This window comes from Gossypium hirsutum, chromosome A06 (genome assembly GCF_007990345.1).
Source record: "Gossypium hirsutum isolate 1008001.06 chromosome A06, Gossypium_hirsutum_v2.1, whole genome shotgun sequence".
NCBI classification, from domain to species: Eukaryota; Viridiplantae; Streptophyta; class Magnoliopsida; order Malvales; family Malvaceae; genus Gossypium; species Gossypium hirsutum.
The window spans coordinates 3351323-3376665 of record NC_053429.1 but is presented as its reverse complement, the minus strand read 5'-3'; the positions used below and the strand labels follow the sequence as shown (position 1 = coordinate 3376665).

Here is a 25343-nt window from a genome sequence, read left to right as displayed (position 1 = left end):
TTCGCAAATGTGATGAATTTCGTATACTTCAATATGAGCTTGAAATTATATTTAAACCATATGATATAAGCATGCAAAACTCAACTTATTTCCATCATTTTTCATGATTCCTGTCTCATCTTTCTTCCTCATTTTGCATTAATAAAGTGTTTAATTGGATCTGTTGAGTACCCTTTGTTAGACATCGTTAAATACATGAGAGTGCTTTTGTAGCCGTTGCTTCGTTGAAGACCACACAGGCTAACACTCAAACCACAGGTGTGAAAACATTTAAACCTGGACCAATTTGATGGCTGTTTAGTTCGATAATATGTGATTGTCATGAGGAACAAGATGATAATAGCAATCAATATTATCTTTGCAGGTGAAGAAAGCTAAACTGGTGAGATGGTGTTCATTTCAAGAAAATTAATGAAGGCATTCAACTGAGCTAGTTTAGCTTATTTGATTTTTATAAAGAGGTTAGTTGATTCTATTATACAACATTTATTCAGCAACTTAAATGTTGTGTTTTCATCTGCATGTGCTAATTATTCCACTAAGCTTCCTTTCTTTATACCGACCTTGTATTCAGGATTGTGGATACCATCCTGGTGACATTGCTATGCCAATCCTAAATTCATTCAATCTACAATGTATAAATGTTGATGAGAAGTTATTGGCATATTGTGATTGAGTGTACCTTTGCAAAATTACCATACTTCAATGGATGGAATTTGTGATTGAGTATTTTGTAAAAGGCTAGTAAAAGGGTGGGTGGTGTTTTAGTATTTTGTAAAAGGCTAGTAAAAGTACCTTGGCTTCTAAGAGTGGTTATATTTCTTTAGTTTTGACATTTGAGTTTCAAATGAATTATTAGTATTTTAAGAGTGATTATTAGGTGGGATGAATTACCGAAGCTAAATCCAGGATCCTTACCATCTAATTACAACAAAATTAATTAAAGTTTCTTTAATTTCCGCAGATTATGTAATGTTAGGAAGTGTATGGTGAAAGGTGAAATGAAACAAAATTGGTCATCCACTCAAACCTCACACCATTTTCATTGACCGTCAATATTCCATCAGTTTTGGTTATTGCTTTTACGTCAAGAAATGCCACATTTGCTTCCAAATTCATCTTCTCTCATATCTCTATCTTTATCTATAACTCCCTTCTTTTATGCCCTTTTCTCTCTCTCTCTCTCTCTATATATATTCAGCAGCTTTATAACTAATTACAAAGTGCCATGTGGCATCTTTATATATATAAAAAAACATATTCTTTTATTAAATGTATATACAAGTTCTAGGTACTATCGAGCATATGTGAATTGCATACTTTCTTGGCTTATTTATATGCATTTTCATGTTCAAATAATTAACAAATAATATTTTCCTGACTCCAGCTTTTGTTTCTTGGTGAGAGTTGAGTAGACCAGCTTGTTGAAATTATTAAGGTACGTTTTAGTTCAAAATTCTCATCATTAATAGTTTCATCATAATGATGTTGGAAAAATTAATCTTCTGGGGCTCCGATTTTGTACAGATTTAATTGCTGATTTTCCTTTCAAACATTGGATCGTTTTACTTACTTCACATTTGCCATCTAGTTTTTTGCCTTATGTTTTCTGTTATCTGCCATTCAATTTGCCATGATCCTTTTTTGGGCCTAATTTTATTTCCATGTTCTTTTGTAGAAATTAGTTATCCACAAGGTAATATATATAGATATAGCTTATTTCCACGTTCTTTTATATTTGATTCAACTTAACTATTATTTGATTCAACTTAAGTATGAATTAATTTTATTACTATGTAGCTTGCTTGTCCATTAAAATTACAACAATATAGCTGACCTTCTCTCCAACCTTTTTTTAAATATTTTAAAGATTCAAAGTATATAGGCTGGAAACCTGACGGGTTGCCTTATATCGAGCTGTAAGATATAATGGATCCTCCCTAGGTGTAACAACGCCACGTATGATGAATCTTAAAAAATTCAAAAAGACTTGAAAAAAGTTCTATCGAGCTCATTTACTATTGAATATTTATTATCATGTAGCTTGCTTGTCCATTAAAATTACAACAATAGCTGACCTTCTCTCCAACATTTTTTTAAATATTTTAAAGATTCAAAGTATATAGGCTGGAAACCTGACGGGTTGCCTTATATCGAGCTGTAAGATATAATGGATCCTCCCTAGGTGTAACAACGCCACGTATGATGAATCTTAAAAAATTACTATATTCAAATTACTATTTTTTTATATTAATAATGTTTGATTTTAATATTTAATAATTTTAAATGTCTTTAAAAGTTATAACTAATTTTTATCAAAATAGTATTAATATTGATCATTACTTAAATAAATTACATAACTTACATAACTCATATAACGTACATAATTTACATAACAACTTACATAACTCACATAACTTACATAATTTACATAACTCACATAACGTATATAACAACTTACATAACTTAACTAATACATGTAGTGTAATCTACTAATTTCCTTAAAAGCATATAGTTTAAAGTTCAAATTTCATAACTTACATAATCTACATAACTTACATAAAACATAAAAATATATCATATCAAGACTTACATAATAAACAGCTTACCTGTGTAATTTATTGTCAACTTTAGAATTCAAGAACTACGAAATGGATAGGAGTTGGATGAAATTGTCAAGGGTAAGCAACGCCTATCGAAATGGAGTACAAACTTTTATGAATTTTGCATTTCAAAATGCAAGCCAAGAGAATATGATTCTTTGCCCGTGTAAGAAGTGTGGCAACATCAATTGGCATACTCGTGAAGTTGTCTACGAACATCTAATTGTTGATGGCTTTATTCGGGGGTATAAAAAATAGATTTTCCATGGAGAGTGTACATCTAGTGGAACTTCTTCAACGATTAATCCGACTTATCCTGATACTGATTACCATCAGTATGTTAGACAAGATGACATGGAAGGTATGTTGCGGGATGCATTTAATATGCACAGTCATGGTGAGCAATCGTTTCCACTTGACTTTATTGCATCCGATGATTGTAATATTGGTGGAAATGTTTTTGGCGAAACGGGAACAAGTGCAACTTATGAGGAGCCAAATGAAGAAGCGGCGTAGTTCTACAATTTACTTAATGAAATGAACGAAGAACTTTACGAGGGATCAAAATATTCGAAATTGTCCTTCTGTATTCGTTTATTTCACTTAAAATGTTTGGGAGGATGGACTAGAAATTCTTTTACAATGCTGCTACAGTTTCTGAGAGAGATGTTTCCTTTTGCAAAAATCCCCCAATCTTGTCAAGATATGAAGAGACTAATAAAAGATTTGGGCCTTGGGTACGATAAAATTCATAGTTGCCCAAATGACTGCATGTTGTACTGGGGTGATCAGAAGAACCAACAGTGTTGTAATGTTTGCGGCAAGTCTCGTTGGATGAATGGGAATACAGAAGATGTGAATGCGGATGAAGGTGGGGCACAGTTAAGAAAGAAGCCAATCAAGGTTTTGCGATACTTTCCCCTAATACCAAGACTTCAAAAGCTTTTCATGTCGTCAAAGACGGCCGAATCTATGAGGTGGCATAATGATCAACGGACCGATGATGGATTATTAAGACATCCTGCGGATTCTTTAGCTTGGAAATCATTTGACTTGAAATTTTCAAGCTTTGTAAGCGATCCTCGAAATGTGAGGCTTGGGCTAGCAGCTGACGGCTTTAATCCATTTAAAATCATGAGTACTTCGTACAGTACTTGGCCTGTGGTGCTTGTTCCTTACAATTTGCCTCCATGGATTTGCATGAAGCAATCTTCGTTTATTTTATCAATGATTATTCCTGGAGAGAAAGGTCCCGGAAATGATATTGACATCTATTTGCAGCCACTTATTGAAGAGTTAAAACAATTATGGTCGGGTGTTGAGACATATGATGTATTAAGAAAAGAGAACTTTTATTTACGTGCAGCTTTATTGTGAACAATTAATGATTTTCCGGCTTATGCTAATTTATCGGGTTGGAGTACTAAAGGACGTTATGTTTGTCCTTGTTGTGCTGCGCAAACTTGTTCGAAGTGGTTGTACAATGGGAAGAAGTTCTCTTACATGGGCCATCGTCGGTGGTTAGATGGAAATCATAAATTTAGATTTCAGAGGACTCTATTTGACGGTACTGAAGAGTACAGAGGAGCTCCTCAGCAGACCGTTGGATCTGAAATCTTGTTTATGTTAAAAGATATCAACTTTAGTTATGGGAAGATGAATCAACCACCTAACATGAAATCAAAGAGAATATCGAGGAGTGAATCTGATGATGAATCTGACGAAGAGGTTGATCCTAATGAGGCAGACTTCTGGAAAAAAAGAAGTATTTTTTTAAGTTACCTTATTGGGAGCATAATATTTTACGCCACAATCTTGATATCATGCATATTGAGAAGAATGTCTGTGAGAACATAATTGGGACAATTTTGAATGTCGATGGAAAATCAAAAGACAATCTTCAGAGTCGACTTGATTTAGTTGACATGAGAATTCAGCGTGATCTTCATCCTCAAGTACTTCCGAATGGGAAATATCGGTTGCCGCCTTCTATTTTTTCAATGTCAAAGGAAGAGAAAGAGGTGTTTTGTATGGTGTTGAAAGATATAAAGGTCCCAGATGCGTATGCGTCAAATATATCTCGATGTGTGAGTCTTAAAGATCGAATATTATATTCATTAAAATCACATGATTACCACATCTTGATGCAAGATTTACTCCCAGTTGCTTTATGGTGCTGCATGTCAAAAAATGTGACGTCCTGTATAATTGAACTATCCAATATAATGAAAGCTATTTGTGGCAAAGTTTTGGATGTTGAAGAACTTAAGAAAGTACAGGATCGAGCTGCTTTGACTTTATGCAATTTGGAGAAGATCTTTCCACCTTCCTTCTTCACTATTATGGTGCACTTGGTAATCCATCTCCCTCACGAAGCAATACTTGGTGGACCGGTTTTTTATCGATGGATGTATCCAATAGAAAGGTGCTAATTTATTTGTCAAGTATTTATTTATTCGCGTCTATACATTTAGTTACAACTTTTGACAAATATTGTATATCGTGTTTAGGTTTCTAAGCAAATTGAAATCTTATTGTCGCAATAAGCGTTATCCAGAAGGATCAATTGCTGAAGGCTACTTGGTAGAGGAGTGCATGACATTATGTTCTAGATATTTAGAAGATGTTGAAACATGATTGAATAGACCAAATAGAAATGCTGGGCTCAATGATCATAACTTGGCCGAAACTTATTTATTCCAAAGTTATGGAGAACCAATCGGCAAAGTTGAAATTGCAGAATTAGATGATATATCGTGGATACAAGCACATCGATATGTACTTTTTCACCACGATTTAGTTGAACCGTTACGCAAGTAAGTTCTAAAATTTCCTCACATATTTGTCGTTTTGATTTGTTTATCTTCTAACCAATTACACTTGTTTTTAACATAGTGAGTACAAACAAATTTTGAGATCTCGTGCATGCTCTCGAAGATTGCAACATCGAGAGATTAATAAGTTATTCACAGAATCTTTTCATGAATGGTTAAGTCAAACGGTATGTAACTAAAGTTAATAAGTTACATATAATCCCGAAATTTAGTTAATTATTTAATTTACTTTTGATTCAATAGGTTTGAAGTGGAAAGGACGTCAATGACGAAGTTAAATGGCTTTCCCAAGGTCCGAACAGAATAATAAAAAGATATAGCGCCTTCCTCATCAATGGATACAGATTTCATATAAAGTATCGTGAGAGAATGAGGAGAACTCAAAATTGTGGAGTTGTTGTTAATTCTTCAATTACAAGTTATGCTAGTGCTAGGGACAGTAATCCGATTGAGGGTAATGTGGAGTATTACGGACTTCTTACCGACATTATTGAGTTGGATTACTATGGCAGATGGAAAGTTGTCTTATTTCAGTGTGATTGGGCTGATGCTAATACTGCTCGAGGAATTAAAGAAGATCAATTTGGTTTTACAATGTTGAATTTCTCTCGCTTGATTCACACTGGACAACAATTGATGGACGAGCCATATGTATTTTCCTCTCAAGTGAAACAAGTTTTTTATTCGAAAGATCCAACTGATGAGGGTTGGTATGTTGTACTCCGGAACACCCCTAGAGACTTGTTTGAAATGGGTACTGGAAGTAGAGATGACATCGTCGAAAGATCAGAAACATTACCTTTTCCAGAACAAAACTTAGATGAAGATATCCCTAGTACTAATACACAACATCAATGGGTTCGACATGATGTGGATGAAGATATTTACGAATAATGATGTAGTAAGATTTTACAATTTTTTAATTATATGTAATATTATAATTTTAATCTTTGTCATGTTATATAATTTAACTATTTTATATGTACTACTATTGTTGTAGTTTGTTACTAAAACTTTAATTATTTTATATGTATTGCAGGAAAAATGCTTAGAAGAAGAGTACGAGATTTAAGTATTGTCCAGAATACTCCAAATTCGGAAGAAAGAAATAGTGAACAGCAGACAGTTGTTGGATCTTCAAATGTGGCAGAGACACTTGATGAGCCTGAAGAATTTCAAAGTAATGTTATGTTCATTTTACATGTGTTGACTTTTATTATTGAGTTATTTTTCAATTTTAATATAATAATAGTATATCATTTTTCAGCTGAAAGTGGTGGGATGCGCAGAGTTCGAGGACGTACGCTACTTAGAGATTTATACGACTTAGATCCTGTCGAGCGTGTTAAAGTAAGTAGAAATACTCATGGTCAGCCTGTTGGATCTGAAGCTCGACTTTTAGCAGGCTATTTGGGCATTTTAGCACGAAATGCAAATATGTTGCCCATCAACTACGAATCATGGCATCACATGCCTGATAGCAACAAAAACCAGGCTCTCGCTAATATTAAGGTAACAAAATGTGAATGCAATTTATAATACTTTGGTTTAAGTTTCATTTATATTTACATTCTAAACTTATGTTTTTTTAGGAGAGATTTGCTTTAGAAGTCTCCGATGATTATATCAAGAAGGCATTAGGTAAAAGATGGAGAGACAATAAAAGCACTTTAAAGAAACAATATTTTAAGAAAGACATAAGCCTCGAGGAAAAACTGAGAAATGTTCTGCCAGGAATGCTGAGGTATCAATGGGAAGATGCGGTTAGATTTTGGAATTCAAAGAAATGAGAGGTATTGCGTATTTCCAAACTTTTATATATAGTGTTTACTATATACGTAATAATAATTTTATTATGTAGGACCGTGAGCGAGTTGGAACAAGCAGCAGGCAAAAACAAAAATTCACGCACACGGCAGGGTCGAGAAATTTTGCTTCTGTAGCTGAGGCCGAGGTATTATGAATTTATTAATTCTTTCAAATATTAATAACTTTCTATTATTAAATAATATTCTTACTACTATATTGTAGGAAGTCAAATCCGGACAAAAAGTTGGACGCCTTCAGCTTTTTGAGATTACGCATAGGAAGAAAGATGGATCTCCTATGACATCCGAAGCTGGAGAAATTATGGTATATTCACTTAATAATATTTGATTTATTCTAAATATTTATAATCTTTAATTATAATTGTTTAATTCAATTCATTATTAGTAGTTTTAAATAATGTTAAGTTATGTTGCATTTCTTTTTATTATATATTTCGTTTCTAACTCTTTAATTGATTTTTTAGGAGAAACTAAAGGAGAAGAAGGCGGAATATGAAGCGATTGCTTCGAGTGATAGTTCTGTTAATCTTGAGAACATTGATAACATAATTATCACTGAAGTTTTGGGTCCTGAAAGGTACGGTCGGGTTCGATTTTAAGGATCTGGTGTTACCCCGACCCAATATCTTGGATCCGGCTCCCAGCAATTCATGCCTTCCGGAAGTCAAGCTCAAGCTGAAGTTCAGAGGTTAAGAGACCAGATAGCTCAGATGCAAGCGAACACGGTTGAGCAAATTGCCGAGGTTCAACGAAAATATGAAGAACTCCAGCAACAACTTAGAGCGGAGGCAGCAGAAAGGGAGGCAACGGCTGCAGCGAGAGAGGCAGAGGCATGAGCGATGGTAGCAGAACAGAGCAAAAAGTACGATGACCTCCAGCTACAGCTTCAGCAGATGATGCATATGTTTTAGCAATCGCAAAAGCCGCCATCTTAGACATTAGTTTTCTTATTGTAAGAATGTTTTTAAGTTTTGTCACGTTTAACATTATTGTAAAAATATTTTAAATTATACTTTATTTATTAATTATATCATATATCTTTAGTTAAATTTGAAGTATCATTTAGAATTAATGTTTTTGGTTGTATTTTTTATGTTAAATTTGCTGTTTTTGGCTGCATTTTATATTATATTTGTTGTATTTGGTTGGATTTTAATGCAGGAAGGGCTGGATATTGATGAAAAAAATATTACAAATCTGCCAAAATTAGCGGCGTTTGTAGAAAAAGCGCCGCTAAAAGCCTTGACCTTTAGTGGCGCTTTTCCCACAAACGCCGCTAAAAGCCTTGACCTTTGCGGCGCTTTTCCTACAAATGCCGCTAAAAGCCTTGATCTTTAGCGGCGCTTTTCCCACAAACGCCGCTAAAAGCCTTGACCTTTAGCGACGTTTTTTTCAATAAGCGCCACAAATTTTTGTGGCGTTACCTATAACGGCATTTTTTGCGGCGTTTTAGAAAGCGCCGCTAAAAGTTTTAGTGGCGCCTAAAAGCGCCGCTAATGATCCGTCACTGATTGACTGAGGGCTCAAACTATATATACTAGCATGTTCCTACAATGCAGGGAAGAAACGAATTAACTTTTTCCTTCAACCATAAAAAACCCAAAAAAATCATTGCAAAAAATAGAAAAAGAGAGAATTAATTGTTTCTATAAATCCTAAAAACCCTTTACCACCTTACTATCCAATTCATCTTCAACCCTCACCATCACTATAGCTATTCCCCCATTACCTTACGAAAATCTACTCTCTCATTACTATCAATTTCCAAAGCTCCACCCATTACTAAACTCATCACCATTTCCCTTAACCTTCACTAACTCTAAATTCCAGCACCACCACTTTGCTCGCTCCTTCCTATCGTTTAAACCTTGAACCCTCACCAACCTAACCGATAGCTCATTATCTTTGCCATTTACAATATCAACTGGCCCTCTCCATCACCATCTCAACCTTCGGCTCTCACCACCTAAAGCTCCTACAAACAGCACTCTCAAAATCGCATCGAAACCCACCCCTATTGTATCAATGTGATTGAACCATAGTCACCATCCCAAAGTCATACCCCAATTCAACCCAACGGTAGAGTTAACGAGGAGACCAAGCTATCGTTTGATGGTTTCCCATTGTAACTCTGATAGCGTTTGCGGCTAGGGTGAGCAAAATTCAATTCGAGTCTTGCCCTTAAATTGTATCTTTCTCCTCATCAGCAATATTGAGTCTTGTTGGATCATCTTCCATTGTTTTTTTTGATAAATCCTTTCTTTTGGTATGATTTGAAACCCTAATTTTTTTTTTGAACAAAAACCTTCTTTTATCAATAGAACAGAAAAAAAACCCAAAGACGTGTTTAGACTAAGACGTGTTTAGACTAACTTAAAGATTTGATATTTTAAAATCATAGAGAAATATTATTGCATTTATACCGAGTTTGAATCAAAGTTGGTGAACTTATATTTAGTATGAATTTTAAAAAAAATAGACATATATTTATTATTTAATTTATAATGATTTATTAGGTCAAGTGGTTTTAGAAAGTAAGGTATCAGGACCTCGTTTTTATAATCCAAGCCGTAAATATTTTTATAAATATTTATCGAGTATCATTAAGGTAGTATTAAAATTTCGCATAAAAATTTTAACATTTCGATAGCTAAGTAATTAAAAAGAACTAAATTGAAAAAGGTATAAAACTTTCTGATTATAATAATTAAGTTATTAAATGGCTTGATTATTAAATGATTGAGAACTTAAGAAACAATTACACCTAAAATAAAAGATGAGGCGAAAAAAAATATAAAATAAAGTCATTCAATGACAAAATTGTAATTTTGGTGAAGTTAAAATAAAACAAATTAGATTTGGATAGTTTTCTAGACATTTCTTCTTCAATTTCGGTTCAAAAACAGACATAGAAAGAAGTTTAAGTTGGTTCTTCAATTTTTGCTTCTTGTGAGTTTAATTCTTACCCGTTTCTTGTAATTTTTATGTTTTTGAGATTGTTACAATTAGGTCTAACTAAACTTTACTTTAATTTTTTATTTTATTAAAAATTTTGAATGTTTCCATTGATGAATCTATATGATTTTAGTTATTAAATGATGAATTTGAGATGTTGGTTGATATTTAAAAATAATTTATCAACTAATTTTGATGAATTTTTCGATTAGGGACTAATTTGTTAAATTAATAAAAGTACAAGGATTTAATGTGAAATTATAGTATAAATGGGATGTTTTGAATATCATGAGCATTTGGATAGCTTGGATTTGTATTAAAAATGGTTAATTTGCATATTTTCGGCTCAGGAACTAAATTAAATAAAAGTAAAACCTTAGGAGAAATTTTGTAAAAATGTCAAAAATAACCAAATTGCATGAAATGAATTGTTTTATTGTTTAAATTAATAAATTGAATGAAATTATTAATTTAGATCAAGATTGGGTGGAAAATCAAGGAAAATAGAAAATTACCAAAATACCCCTGCATCTTGGTATTTCTGCAATTTAGCCAGGAAAGTTCATATGAACTGTATTCTGTATAATTTTGATTAAATTGAATGTTAATTGGTGATGGGTATTATATATATATGTGTGTGTGTGTTCTATTGTTGGAATTGAATTATTATTGGAAATATATTATCGAATTTAATACTCAGTTTGGATTAAACGCGAGATTTGAGTACATTCGTAAATTGGTGTATAGTGGTATTGGAGGGAGATATCGGCATATTACCCAAGTAAATCGGGGTTTAGTATTTGTTGCGAACTCTTGTGTTTTACTTCCTGTTTGGAGTGATTGGGTGGATTAGCTCTTAGGAGCTTATGTTCAGCTTTTTTGAGCCTCTATTGGCGTGTTCTGGTGGCTTAGCTCTATGAGCTTCTATTGATGATGTACTCTTATCCGTAAGTCAATCTTCGTATGGAAAATCTCGATAAGGTAAATTGTTTAATGAATTTTAAAGATTTGTTAATTATTGAATATTGACCCGAACATAAATGAAAATGAAATATGTTGTGATTAAATGAGATATATGAGTTATGTACTCATGAATTGAATATTGAATGGCTAATGCCAGTGTATAAACAATTGTGGTTTGGTATGTGAATAGCTATTTATACAGCAATGGTGTGAATTGGGACATTGTTAATCAAATAAAAGATGTTAGCATGTGCAATTTGAGTATAGTATGAAATAATGTTGAAATAATGTGTTAGTATATATGATTTTGATTGGTTTTTGACATGAATGCTATATGATATGAAATGTTTACATTTTCTGTCTGTTTGATTTGTAAACTCTGGTAATGCTTCGTAACCTTGTTTTAGCGACAGATTCAGGTTAGGGGTGTTACGGTTGGACTAACAAATGTAACAATTCGGGAAAAGGAAAATAGTTTAGGTATCACTTGTGACTTATTAAAAAAAAAGAGTTTAGATATTAAGATGGGAAAAAGAGTATAATTTAAGTACCAAGTTGTGGATTAAGCCAATTATATATAATGTTAGTATATTTTATGTTTATCTAAGTTTAACTTGATCCGATTTGATATATTTGTCTAAAATTTTGTTTAAATTCGTCTATATTTGTAAATGATTAATCTAAACTCGTTTTAGATCCATTCAATTCTTAATTTAATATTTTATATAATTTTTCTTAATTAAAATTCTAAATTTAAACAATATTATTATACTATTAAATATTTAATTTTATGTCATATAAATTACATAATATATAAAAAATAAAATAAATTGCAAATGTATAAAACTTATGGAGGTGGGCTTAAACCTTAAATATTAAAGTATGGATTTAACTTATATTTTAATTTTTATAGGTTATTTATTGTCTATTATTAAATTAAATTGCTTTCACATTAAATTTGTTAGTATTCAATTTTTTATTATAGTTTTATGTTTATTTTTACTCCACTCTAATCAATAAATAAAATTAACTCTTCTATTTATAGTAACCTCTATATTCAATTTTTTAAAGTAAAATATTATTTAAGATAATAAAAATATATAATAGTGATTTTGAAAGCAATTTAAAAATAACAATTAATTTTATTGAATAGATAAATTATCTAATATAAAAAAAACTTGATAATTTATTTTTAAAAAAATTATATTAAATTTAAAATAAATAATAACATATTTAATATATAATTAAATAAACAAAATTTTATTTAAGTTAAATCAAATAGATACATTATCTAATTAAATTTTTATTTAAAAATTAAAATTTTGGCTATCTAATTAAATATTTATCCGATTTATTTAAAAGTATATTATTCATCTAATCTAATCTAATTTATTTAATTAACTATTTAATTTAAATAAAATATTATCCATATAATTTAAGTTCGTAAAAAATAATTAATGATGTGTCAAGAAATTACTCATGCCACTTGTGATAATAGAGACTCCTTACTCGTAAATTGGATGATAATGCGCGTTCTAACCTATGTATTTCTTGTTATTGTAACAAAAAGATATCAATGAGCTAAAACTCATTGTTTACGAGAATAAAAATTTTAAAATATATATATTTAATTTAGTTCTTAGCGATTATTTAAATTTAAATAAGATGATTTATAAATGTTATATTTTATATTTATTATTGTACAATAGAAATTGGTATCTTGTATATGAAAGATTAAATTCATATAATTATTCAAAATATTGGTTACTTTATGCAACTATTTAATCTATTATACTAAAATATGATTTATAATAAGTTAATGTACATGCAATTAGAATGAATTTCAATATTATTACAAGTCTAAAGTAATGATTTAATTTGTTAGACCATAATAAAGTATATAAACATAAACAATAACTCAATTGTTGAGAGTAACGTCAAAATTCATAACCCTCTTTAAAGCTTATAGAGATAATGTTACCTTTAACCTAATCATCAATTCGCATAAACTATAAGAATACCAATTATAAGAATAAATGTCCCACATCTAAAATATTTAACTAAGGCTGCCTATAATATTCTACTCTTTGTTGGGTCATATCACATCATCAGTCAAGGGTTGCTTTGTTTTTTCTCCTTGATATTCAAAATCTACTGTAACATTAGCATACGGATGGACCGGAGTTAGGGTCCATGTTGTTACACTAATTCATAGTTGGCATGGTTGAGTTATATTTTTTGCACTTTTTATAATATTTTCAATTGTTTTAAACATGATTCTTTATATATATATATAGATTTTCTTCAATAATATTTTATTATATTTTTTTCTTTTAATAGTTAGATATATACAAAAATAAAATGATAAGTTTATATAGTAGAACGGACGGACAAAATATTATTATGATCGTTCTATACTCACCATACAAAAGAAAAAATTTACATTACCATTAATTTTTCTAAAAAACCAATTCATTTTTCAAAAATCATTTTCTAAAAATCTAAAATTGAATGTATTAACAATTTTGAGGGTATTTTTGTTTGAAATTTAAAAATAAAATTTGAGTATAACGTTATATTTTCTTTTGGTACATTAAAAATTGGAGAAGACATCAAAGTGATCATTCGATTAGGATACTGTTTTATTATAATAAAAGCATATTTCATGTCTATTTTACTTCATCTTCAATGTTTGTAGCCGAGTAGGATTTTCTATTTATACAACAAAATATGATTATTAGCTCAACAGTGTTGGACTACATTTTTGTACCCTTAGCATTGCGAGTTGTGAGGCCGGTACTAGGGACTGAAGCGAGGAGTAATTAGCGTTGGGTTGGTTCGGCAAAATACTGAAATGGAGTCGGAACTTCATCGGCCGTAAAAGGCCCATCGGGGTGAAAGGTCTTAACTTGAGAAGAAAGAAACTGGGAACACGACACAGAGAAAATTATATTTAAATAAGGCCGAGCAATTTAGAAGAAGAAGAAGAAACAGAAAGGAAGAACATGAACCAAGTGTGAGAAGTAGGAAAAGCAAGTGCAGAGAAGAGAAGAAAGATGAGCAGCATTGGAACTGGGGTTTTTCAGATCGAGTACGCCTCCAAGGCCGTCGATAACAGTGGGTTTTGTTCTTCTTCTTTTTTCACTAATAATTATATACACATTCTGCTGTTGTTAGGTTCTCAATTATCTTTATTTTTCAGAACTGTAATTGGAATAAAATGCAAAGATGGGATCGTTATGGTATGCTTCTTTTTCTTTTACTTTGATTGCTTATTTTGAATATAAAATAGTTTCGTTAAAATAGATATTGCTTTTTCAAGGGAGTGGAGAAGCTGATCGCATAAAAAATGATGTTACCTGGCTCTAATCGTAGAATCCATTCCGTTCATCGTCATTCCGGCATGGTATTCCCTAGTTTCCTCCCCCTTTTTTTCAGCTTTTAACTTCAATTTATTGTATCTTTAGCCACATTGTTATTTGTCAATGCTAGCTTTGGATTCTTAGTCTCTCGCTCTCTTTCCCCTGATATTGGATGCTCGAATTTAGGCAGTAGCTGGATTAGCAGCTGACGGCAGACAAATTGTGGCCCGTGCTAAATCTGAAGCTACTAGTTATCAAAGGTCTTTAATTATTTTTCTCCTGTACATCAATTTCTTAAATTCAGCTTTAATTATGTTGTTATGTGTTCATCTAATTGTAACTGTATTTTGGTGGTGGTGGACCTGGTGGTTTAGTGTGTATGGTGAACCCATTCCTGTCAAAGAACTTGCTGAACGCGTTGCACGTAATGTCCATGTATGCACTCTTTACTGGTGGCTCAGGCCTTTCGGCTGTGGGGTAATTCTAGGAGGTTATGATAGAGATGGACCCCAATTGTACATGGTTGAACCGTCTGGCATCTCCTATGTAAGTTCATTTCTTGCGAATGGGGCTTCATTCTTCTTCATTTTTCTTGTTGCTAGTTCTATCGGTATATTTATCATTTAATTTATAATCATTCAGGTAAAAAGTTTTAAAAATTATTTATGCGAAATATTCAATATGAGTTGGGTGTGAATTTTAATATTAGAAAATGACCCAAGTTTGAACCGAATTGGGCCCGCAACACTTAAGGGCCTTATATGCTTACGGCTTAAAAATAGAACCCAATAGTCAACTCAAAATTGGAATGTTCTAGAGAAGCTAAACTATGCCTAGGTCGGGGCCAGCAGATTGGATTGCAAGAAACGTGGAGCCCATGAAAACCGCAAAAGTTATTGACCCAACCAACAACACTCCTATATATAGCGAAAGGCCATGCATATCATCCCATTACCCAGAAACTAAACCCTAAAACTGAAAACAAAGCACGAGGGTGAACCATGAGCAGCAATACTAGTAATTGCTCGAGTTAATTTGATGCACGACACCGAGATGGAGAGATCAAGGCCTTGTTTTTCCTCGATAAGACACGGCGGGATTCCGAAGATAGACGCAGGAGTGATTTGCGCTTTTTGGATCTGGAAAGAGGTGAAATCAGTGACATTTTGAGTACGATCCCACCTGATGTTTATAATGGTTTCTCTGTGGTTACCTGTGGGAACCACGCTTACGCCATTGGGGGGAAGATGATCTATCGTTCAACAGACCATGTTTTCCGCTTTGATTTTAAGCACGCTGAACGTGGGTGGAGAAAAGCTACTTCTATGCTGTACTGTCGGGGTTTTCCCGAGGCTCTTGCTGTAGAAGGAAAGATTTACGTCTTCGAGGGATCTGGTGTTTGTTTTGGCGAGGTTTACGATATAAGTGGGGATAGTTGGGTTCCATTGATCACCCCTTCTATTGCGGAGTATTCCTGTTCTCCTAGATTCTTTCCGATCTCGGATTTTGGTGCACTTCCGTCGCGATAGATCTCTTTACGCCTATTACTATAATGATAAATCATGGGTTTGCCTCGATCCAAAATTTCCTTATTGGTCTCGCACAGTGGGAATCGCGGGCAATGTGCTGTATGTTTTCTATGAGTTTTGTGACGAGACCTTTTGGAAGGCGTATGATGTGCAGGATAAGAAATGGTTGCCCCTCAAGTGGTTAACAGAATTTTCATGCACCAGTGGGTGCTCCTCTGATTCATTTGGGTAATGACAAGTGGTGTATGGTTTGGCACAGCTATACCCTTAATTGTTTTGAGTACCTTATAATCAGAATGTGGTGCAACAGGCATGGAGGGATTTATGCAGCTGGAGATGGTGGACATGGAACCTCTGATTCATTTCGATCCGCTGATCATAAAATATTGATGCCTTAAATGAAAGTTAGAGCCTCCTTCACATCATGATTATTTCTATCCTTAGAAAGTGACTGATTATTGCATTTGCCAATGCTGTTTGTCATTATATTTGGTTTGCTCTAAATGAAGGTTAGTGCTATCATAATTATTCCTATCCTTGTAAATTGACTTATTTTTCATTTGCTAGTACTGCTTGTCATTGCATTTTGTTTGCTCTTCTTGTCACTAAGAAGCTGATAATGAGCCTTGAACTTCCTGTATAAAACTTGAGTAATGCTAAGGTACAAAGAAGTCGAGTTGTTGTGTGAAAATGTCTTCCTTTTTCCAAGATGAATGAGTGGACTCAGTTTTGTTAGGACTATGTGTTGTGCGATCTGCTTGTTGTTTTGAATGGGTACGAGGCTCCTAGCACCTTTAGGAAACTAGAACTGAAGTTCGTTAGCTTTGGGCAGAGAATTTTAACCAAAGGCTTGCTTTACCCCAAATAGTTGCTTCTATTTTGATGATTATTGCATTTGCCAATGCTGCTTGTCATTATATTTGGTTTGCTCTAAAGGATGATTTTTTTCCCTCTCTTTCAGACCTCAGCCAGAACGCATTGGTGTATAGAGTAGAGTATAATGATGAAGCATACTGAACCTTTAAACTAGACTACACAGGAAAAAGCAGCCTTCCAACATCGATGCTGCAAAATACAAGCACATTCAAATATCATTTTTTACTGCTCTTTGCTCTATTTGACTTGCTCAGAATTGCTCTCTATATCTTCCTTTATATGACTCCAGATTATATTTCCTCAAATTTTCAATCCGACTGAACCTAGTTTTGCTGCTATTGACAGCTTTAGGAAGAGCACAAAGTAAAAGTATAATGTATGCCATTGTACTAAATGTGTAACATTTTGCATGTGCTTATATTGTTATAAAGTAATCAATTTTTAACAGTAGAAATAGATGGAATTTAACTTTGCTCTTTAACTTAATGTACAAAGATAAATTTGTCAATTTTTTGAATACAAGGGACAAAATGTAATCTAACTTCTAATACAAAGATTTTCTTAGTACTTTTACCGAAGAAACATACCAAATTTTTGAACATACAAATAATCTGTTCAACGATGAACTTGAAAATAGGGTTGGTTTTACACGGACAATTGGTGCATGGAATTTTCCAACAATGATTATGAACATAGCCAATATGTAATCCCCTCTACTTGATCAAAGGTTATAGTATGCCTCAATTTAGATTTTGGATGCAATTTCCTATCAAAAACCAATAGTTATATTAGCAATTACACACTACAAGCACATGAGATAACAAGTTAAATTCTTCTATTTCCTAAAATAATCATGAAAACATAAAATTCAACGGATTAAAACCCCTAAAAAGCCCTAAAATTCAACATACCAATTTTTTTTGCCCAAAGTAGCTTGCAATGTATGGTCCAACAAATCTTTCCTCTATACATCTGCCATAAAAAAAAAAGCAACCAAAAAATTAATAATCACATCAAAACAAATAACAAAGAAGCAAAAAAAATTATAAAAATTTCACCTTCTGACTCTTCGAAATAAAAAATTTAAAAATTTAGTTCTTTGTAAATTTACACTATTACCTTCTCAAAAATATAAGTAGACCTCTTAAGGTTTAAGATCTTTACAATTTTTTCCTTTGTATATATATTATAGTCATCCTAAAAATACAAGTAAGCCCCTCCAATATTTTTAGAGGAGTAAAACTAATATTAAAAAAATTATTCTTGATAAAAACAAAGAGAAAATCTTCTTGAAGAAGCTAAATTACTCATGATGATTTTTGAATGATATTTTTGTTAAATAATAATAAATTAATGTTTATTTAATAGTTTACTTAACATAATAATATTTTATAAGTAATATAATAATATATATATAAAAAAAAGAAAAGAAAAGATGGAATATACTTTTATCATCTTTCTTCTTCATAATGGTGCTTAGCAAGAACAAGAAAAAAAAAGTTCTTTATCATTTTTCCTCCAAATTTGAAGTATAAGGTATATTTTTCTTCAAACTTTTCATAGATTTTGAATATTTGAAACTTGTTTTATATATATGTACCGATAGTTTTTTGTTTTATCAAGTATATTAAAAGTTACTATTAAAGGATATTGATAGAACTTGAAAGCTTATAAAATTAAGTGAAATGTGTATGTTTTTAAATGGAAAATAACTAATTAGGAGACAGTTTCTAACTTGTTAGAAGTGTAAAAATGAAACAAAAATAGTTAGATAATGTTATAGTAAATTTTGGCCAAAGTAAAAGGGAGGAAGAAAACCTTGGTCACTTTGTTTAAAATTATGTCAAATGATAACTTGTGAAGCAGTGAGCATTCCTATGAAAACGGAATAAAAAATGGTTAACCAAGTCAAATGATAGCTATTTCGTCTTAATTGTTGGAATACTGCTTCTTTTGAATATATTTTTTATATGTTTAAATCAATTGTCATGTTAAAATACTGCTTCTTATGAATCGATCATTTATACGTTTAAATATATTGTTACATAGCACTTCTAACTTGTACTTAAGGAGAGTATGGGCGTATGAACACTTGCCAGTCCAACGGGTACCTTCGGGAATGGCTATCGATATACAGAACCAATCGCTATCGTTGGACTTGTTCATCTAGGTTTAGGCTATTAGAGCTGTGTATTCCTCTTTAAGCCTTTGAGTCCATGTCGCTTTATCTCTGGGGCTTGCCTTTGTCGTCAATAGCGAGATTTGGGTCAGCATCTACTTCATATTCGGGTCCCAGCCTTCCATTTTTTTCGGGTTTACCCTATTTTAACCCTAACCCTATATTTGAGTTTTGATTGAAGATGAAAAATTGAAGCGTCTGTTTCAGTAGTGAACAAATTTAATTCAATTCGAAAATATCGAAAAAAATTGAATTTTGAGTTAAACGAATTTAGTTATTTGAGTCAACTCGAATTTTTTTTCGAATTTCTAGTTTGAATCGAATTTAATTTTTGAGTTAGAATCAATCTAAATAGAGATAATTTTATTTATATTAGCTATTTATATTATTAAATTAAATTTACTGTTTATATCATTTAATTGTTTAATCATATTAAATCTTTATAATTTTATGTTAAAGTTGAATTATTGATGATGCCATAAAATATTCGTATTATAATTGTAATAGGCCCATTTCGCCCGGGCCCATAACAAAAACCAAAAAATAAAATAAATAAATAAATAAAACGAAATATTTAATAATCCAAGTCCCTTTTGTTACAACAGAGCCCAAACCAAAATAAACCCAGCATCTGACCCAAACATTAAACTCAAATTAACCCAATTAACCCAAATAGCCCAGCACCCAATGGCCCAAAACTAAACCAATTTTTCGGCAGAAACCCTAAGGTTCCTTTGTGCCGAACAGGTTTCCAGCAGCTTCCAGCACCGCTACTGCCTCCGGCCAATCCCACGTGCGCCATCAGCCAGCTGGCTCCATACCTGCAACAAATGAAAATCACAACAACAAATGACAGATAATATAACAGAATAACAGCAAACAAATGAAGGGGGAAAAGGGGAAATTTGTAAATTTTATATTTGATTTTGGCCATATAAAGCCAATTGTATACTGTAAAGAGGGGGATCTGCTTTTTTTTTCAGAGAAATATTTTACGCATACCAAATACAATCAAAGATTAGAAGGTGATTTTTGATCTATTTTCGGCATTTCGATTTTTTTTTTTAGATTTTACGTGAACCAAAATTGTTTCAAGTGAAACAAAATGTTTTAGTAGGTGACCCAATCACACCTAAGCAAAGAGATTGGTGGCGACTCCACATTTTGGTTTTCAAATGTCGATTCCCGTTTTTTTTCTTTCAAATAAAAAAAATGGTTTCGACAGCTTGGCGACTCCGCTGGGGATTGAACAAAGAGAGTCAGGCCATAAAATTGATTATTTGCTGTCCTTTTGTCAAAAAATTGAAAATTTGTTTTGAAAGTCATGATTCTTTTGATTGCATTTGTTGGTATGGTGGTGGGTCTTGTAGAATAATATTGCATTGCATTGCATGACCGCTATGGTTATACCTTTAAGTGGGAATGAGAAGCTATGCCTTCGTGAGGTTTTCACTTCTGTATGGGCTAGTAGATTGCTTCCGGGATACATCCGTACCTATGATTTCGAGAGATTTTCATCTCCGCATGGTCATAGGGAAATGTATTCCCCTGAACCGAACTCGATTCATATAAGCCTATAATGGGTGAGAATTGAGGAATTTGCTGGTTCAAGTACCCTTTTATAGTGAACCTTGAGAATCCACCTTAAGTAGAACCTTGCCCAAATTTAGTGGTCACCTGAATAGGTACTTTATTTGATATTTATCTCACTTGTACTAACGTGTTTTGTTTTTGTTTTGTTTATAATTGCATTGCATTACATCATCATAGAAAGGAGGTGTTGATTCATATTTGATTGCTAAATAGAATAGTTTGTCATAAGAAAATGAATTTCCTGATAAAGGGGATTATAATACGGTTGTTTGAATTGACAGAAGAAGGCTGACAGTTCGTGGAGAAAAACAAGTCTTTACCTGAAGATTCAAACCAATAAAGATTGTTCGAGAGCCGTCGCGTCCCGATTTTCTTAATGGAGCTAATTAACGTCGTGAGGATAATGAGTCGTGTCCTGGATCAAGCAAAGAAAAGCTAGTGGAGGCATTTATTGGAGGCTTGCGAGATTTGATACTTACAAAAGAAAAGGGATCAGTGGCTTTGCTTGGAATATGAAAGTAAGGCCGTATATATAATCCATTTTATGTAAAGGAATTTGTTTTCTAGAAAAGTTGTTCTAATGGAATTGAATTTAAAATCAACACATTTCTTTCTTTTGCATTCATCCCATGCATTTGCATTACATCGCACCATTACATCATTTGTATTAGATTTTCATAAAAGGGTCCCTAATTAGTTGAAATCATTTCAGTTAATTTGGAAAATAATAAAAACTTACCAACCAAGAGTCATTACGGTACCCGTGCTAAGACAAAAGATATGGCCAAAAGATTGGAAAGATTTGAATAACTTCAAAGAGAGATGTAAAACCAGTTACAAATACAGATGCAAGAGCAACTGGTAAAGATTAGGCAAGATATGAGAGATCTGGTGTTAGAGTCTCAAAGGAATATGTTGAACCAGTTGTCTCAATTGCTGACAAAGAGGCTTGAAGAAAAGAAAAGTTCCATGATCAATACTGGGAAGGACAATGAGGAGCCTCTCTACCCTCCAGGTTTTACTCCGACAAATGCTCAGACATATCCACAAGGTGTACCTATTATTAGAGCTCAGCAATATCAGGCTGGTATTTCTGCACCAGTGGATTACCCGATAGGCTCAAGCTCCAATCCGAGGGGCAACCTAACCAATCTTGAAGTTTTTGATCTGGATGAAATGGAAAAAGCAGGGAGGGAATTGCCAAGACAACTTGAAGATCGGTATAGATGGCTAGAGGAAAAATTGAAGGCAATGGAGAATGTTGACTTCTGCTATGGGATTGACGCTAAGGATCTGAGTTTGGTTCCTGATCTAGTACTCCCACCAAAATTTAAAACCCCAGAGTTTGAAAAGTACAATGGGACTAGTTGTCCTGAAGCTCATATCACAATGTTCTGTCGAAGGATGACATAATATGTTAATAACGACCAACTGTTAATACATTGCTTTCAAGACAGTCTGATCGGGCCAGCAGTTAAATGGTACAATCAATTGAGTCGTGCTAAAATCAAATCATGGAAGGACTTAGCACAAGCTTTTATGAAGCAGCATAGTCATGTAACAGACATGGCACCCGACAGAATTACCCTGTAAAGTATGGAAAAGAAGCAAAATGAGAGCTTTAGGCAATATGCCCAAAGATGGAGAGAGGTAGCAGCACAAGTCCAACCGCCTCTTTTAGAGAACGAGACTGCGATGCCTTTCATCAATACTCTGGAAGCCCCGTTCATTAATCATATGTTGGGAAGCGCTGCTCTGAGTTTTTCAGATATAGTAATGTCCGGTGAGATGATTGAAGATGCGATAAGAAATGGGAAAATAGATATAGGAGAAAGTGCCAAAAGGTCAACCTCAAGAAACAAGGCAAATGAAGTGAACATCGTGAGCATGCCTTCCAAATTGGTCAATATAGGCTAGCCAAGGGTTATAACTACTAATTATCAAAGAGAATCTGAATGACATATCCAAAGAGAGGTCCAGGGTGTAATACCCCTACCCATATTCATTGCCGGAATAGGGTACGAGGCATTATCGGAGTTTACGAATTAATTTTTTTTTATATTCAATATAGCCCCTTTATAAATATCTAACCTTCCCTGCAATATTAAATCGAGACCAATCCACATCAACCAAATCAATTCAACATATTTTCAAGATAAATTCATGTATATTTATAAGATAACGTCATCACATATCTAAAACCAGGTTTGTTAACCATACTAAAGGCTAACTTTACATTCATTTCACGTTAACATTTACTTTGTTAGCTTATACATGCCATTGATTTCCAAAATAAAGTTTCTTTATATACCAAAATCCTGCGGTTGATAGTGTGATGTGTCTCCGACCAAATCCGACCTCCGAGCTCTTAACACTACAAAACAGGGAAAAAGGAAACGGGGCAAGCACTTTGTGCTTAGTAAGCTCATGTAACAAGAATTATACTTACCTAATATTTTCAATACAATATAATAAACATTCATATATCCATTCAATGCATTATTACCCTAACATGCACAAACTCAACATTCAAGTTAGTACAATAATTTCCATGTATCAATAATATATACCATGATTAATGAGCTTGTCAATACCATGATTTCCATTTTCTTGTTATTTTTCCATATTTATCCCGTTGAATTTATCGGAATTTCGATGGATTTTCAGAGGTACACATTTATTGTACAATTCCGAGTCCGTCAATTCATATTCATGTGCTCACATATCCATTTCAGAGAGCACACTCCCGCGAACCTCAACCTTGCAGCGGGATTACCAGTCCAGGCTAAATCTCCTGCAATATAAACTCATAGAGTATTGTCGGGATTACCAGTCCAGGCTAAATCCCCTGCAACGACAATTACTCTAATGAGCTTGGATCTGAATTACCAGTCCAGGCTAAATTCAGACCCCAATTCGGATTACCCGTCCGGGCTAAATCTATTTTACACATATTCTTCGGGAGGGCTATATCAGGATAGGATCACCTGTCCGGGCTAGATCCTTTTTACTGTCAATTCCTTTTCAGAGATCCATCGAATTTTCCTTTCATTCAACCGGGATTTCTTCCCATTTTATCAAATATATCAATGTTTCATTAATTTTCATACAATGAACATTCAGATCATATTCACATAAATAACATACAATCTCAAGCATTTAAGAATATAATTCAAGTTACACGAACTTACCTTGATACTTGTTTGTAAACAATAAAAATCTACTAATCCCGAACTTTTTCCTTTCCTCGATCTAGCTTCGTATTTGAGTCTTCCGGATCTAAATAAATAAATTTAATTATCAATTCAATACATTTCATGTTCATATGCAATATTCTCTATAATTCAACTATTATTTATAGTTCATTCAAAGCTGTCTACTTGAGTCATAGTCACTAAATTATTTATAACTTGAGATACGGAACTCTAAATTAAGATCCGTTAATTTTTCCTGAAACTAGACTCATATATATTTTTACCATAAAATTTTCAGAATTTTTTGTTTAGCCAATAAGTACAGTTTATTCTTTAAATTCACCCCTGTTCTGCTGTCGACAGTTCTGACCCTTCTTCACTAAAAATTAATTGTCTATTCATACAGAATTCAAATGATTTTCTCGTATGTTTATCTTAAAAATAGACTCATTAAGGATTATAGACATATAAATTTAAGCCCATAATTTTTTTTATTAAATTTTTTATGATTTTTCAAATTTAGAACAGGGGAACCCGAATTCATTCTGACCTTATCTCACAAAATTCATTATATCTCAAAATTTAAAAATCCATTGCTTACACTATTTCTTTTATGAGAAACTAGACTCAATAAGCTTTAATTCCATATTTTTTTCATCTTCTAATTCGATTTTTAAAATTTATGGTGATTTTTCAAAGTTAGTCTACTGCTGCTGTCCAAACTGTTTTTGTGCAAGCTGTTTATTACCATTTTTCCCCTAAGCTTTTAATAAATGATAATTTCGTCCCTACTCAATTAGCCTCTCAATTGAGCTGATTTTTCTCAATTAACATTTTATTATATCACCTTAAACTAGTTTAAAACCTTTAGGAATCATAATTTCAGCAATAGACTTTAATTCCGAGCATTTTCACAATTAGGTCCTAAAAATCAATTTCTATTGAAATTACCTAATAAAATCATCTCATAAACAAATTAAAGCTTTAATTTAATTCTATTTCATCACAAACTTACAGCACTCAACCATGGTGACTTTCAATTTCATCCATGAAATCAAAAACTAATGAATTTAATAGTAGGACCTAGTTGTAAAAGTCTTAGAAACACAAAAATTACAAGAAAAAGGCAAGGATTAGCTCACTTGGTGCAAAAATTATGAAATATCAGCTTATATAGCCCTCCTATAGCGTTTTTAGCTGCTGGAATTGAAGAGAAATGAAGAGAAATCTAGATATTTCCTATTTAGTCCTAGCTTTATTTAGTTAATTTTGCAATATTCCAATTTTACCCTTAATTTATCAATTTTTCTGCTGATTTCATACCCTTTCCGTCCAGCCCAAATAACTTTTGGGTATAATTGCCTTTTAAATCCTTTTTCATTAGACTCTTAAGCTATTTAATCACTCTAGCAACTTTTACACCTAT

The 25343-nt window shown here is 32.7% G+C and overlaps 1 pseudogene; it reads left to right on the top strand.

Annotated features, from left to right (window-relative positions):
• The first annotated feature begins 14107 nt into the window (after positions 1 to 14107).
• On the top strand, positions 14108 to 17405 carry LOC107941321 (proteasome subunit alpha type-3-like; annotated as a pseudogene).
• The last annotated feature ends 7938 nt before the right edge of the window (positions 17406 to 25343 follow it).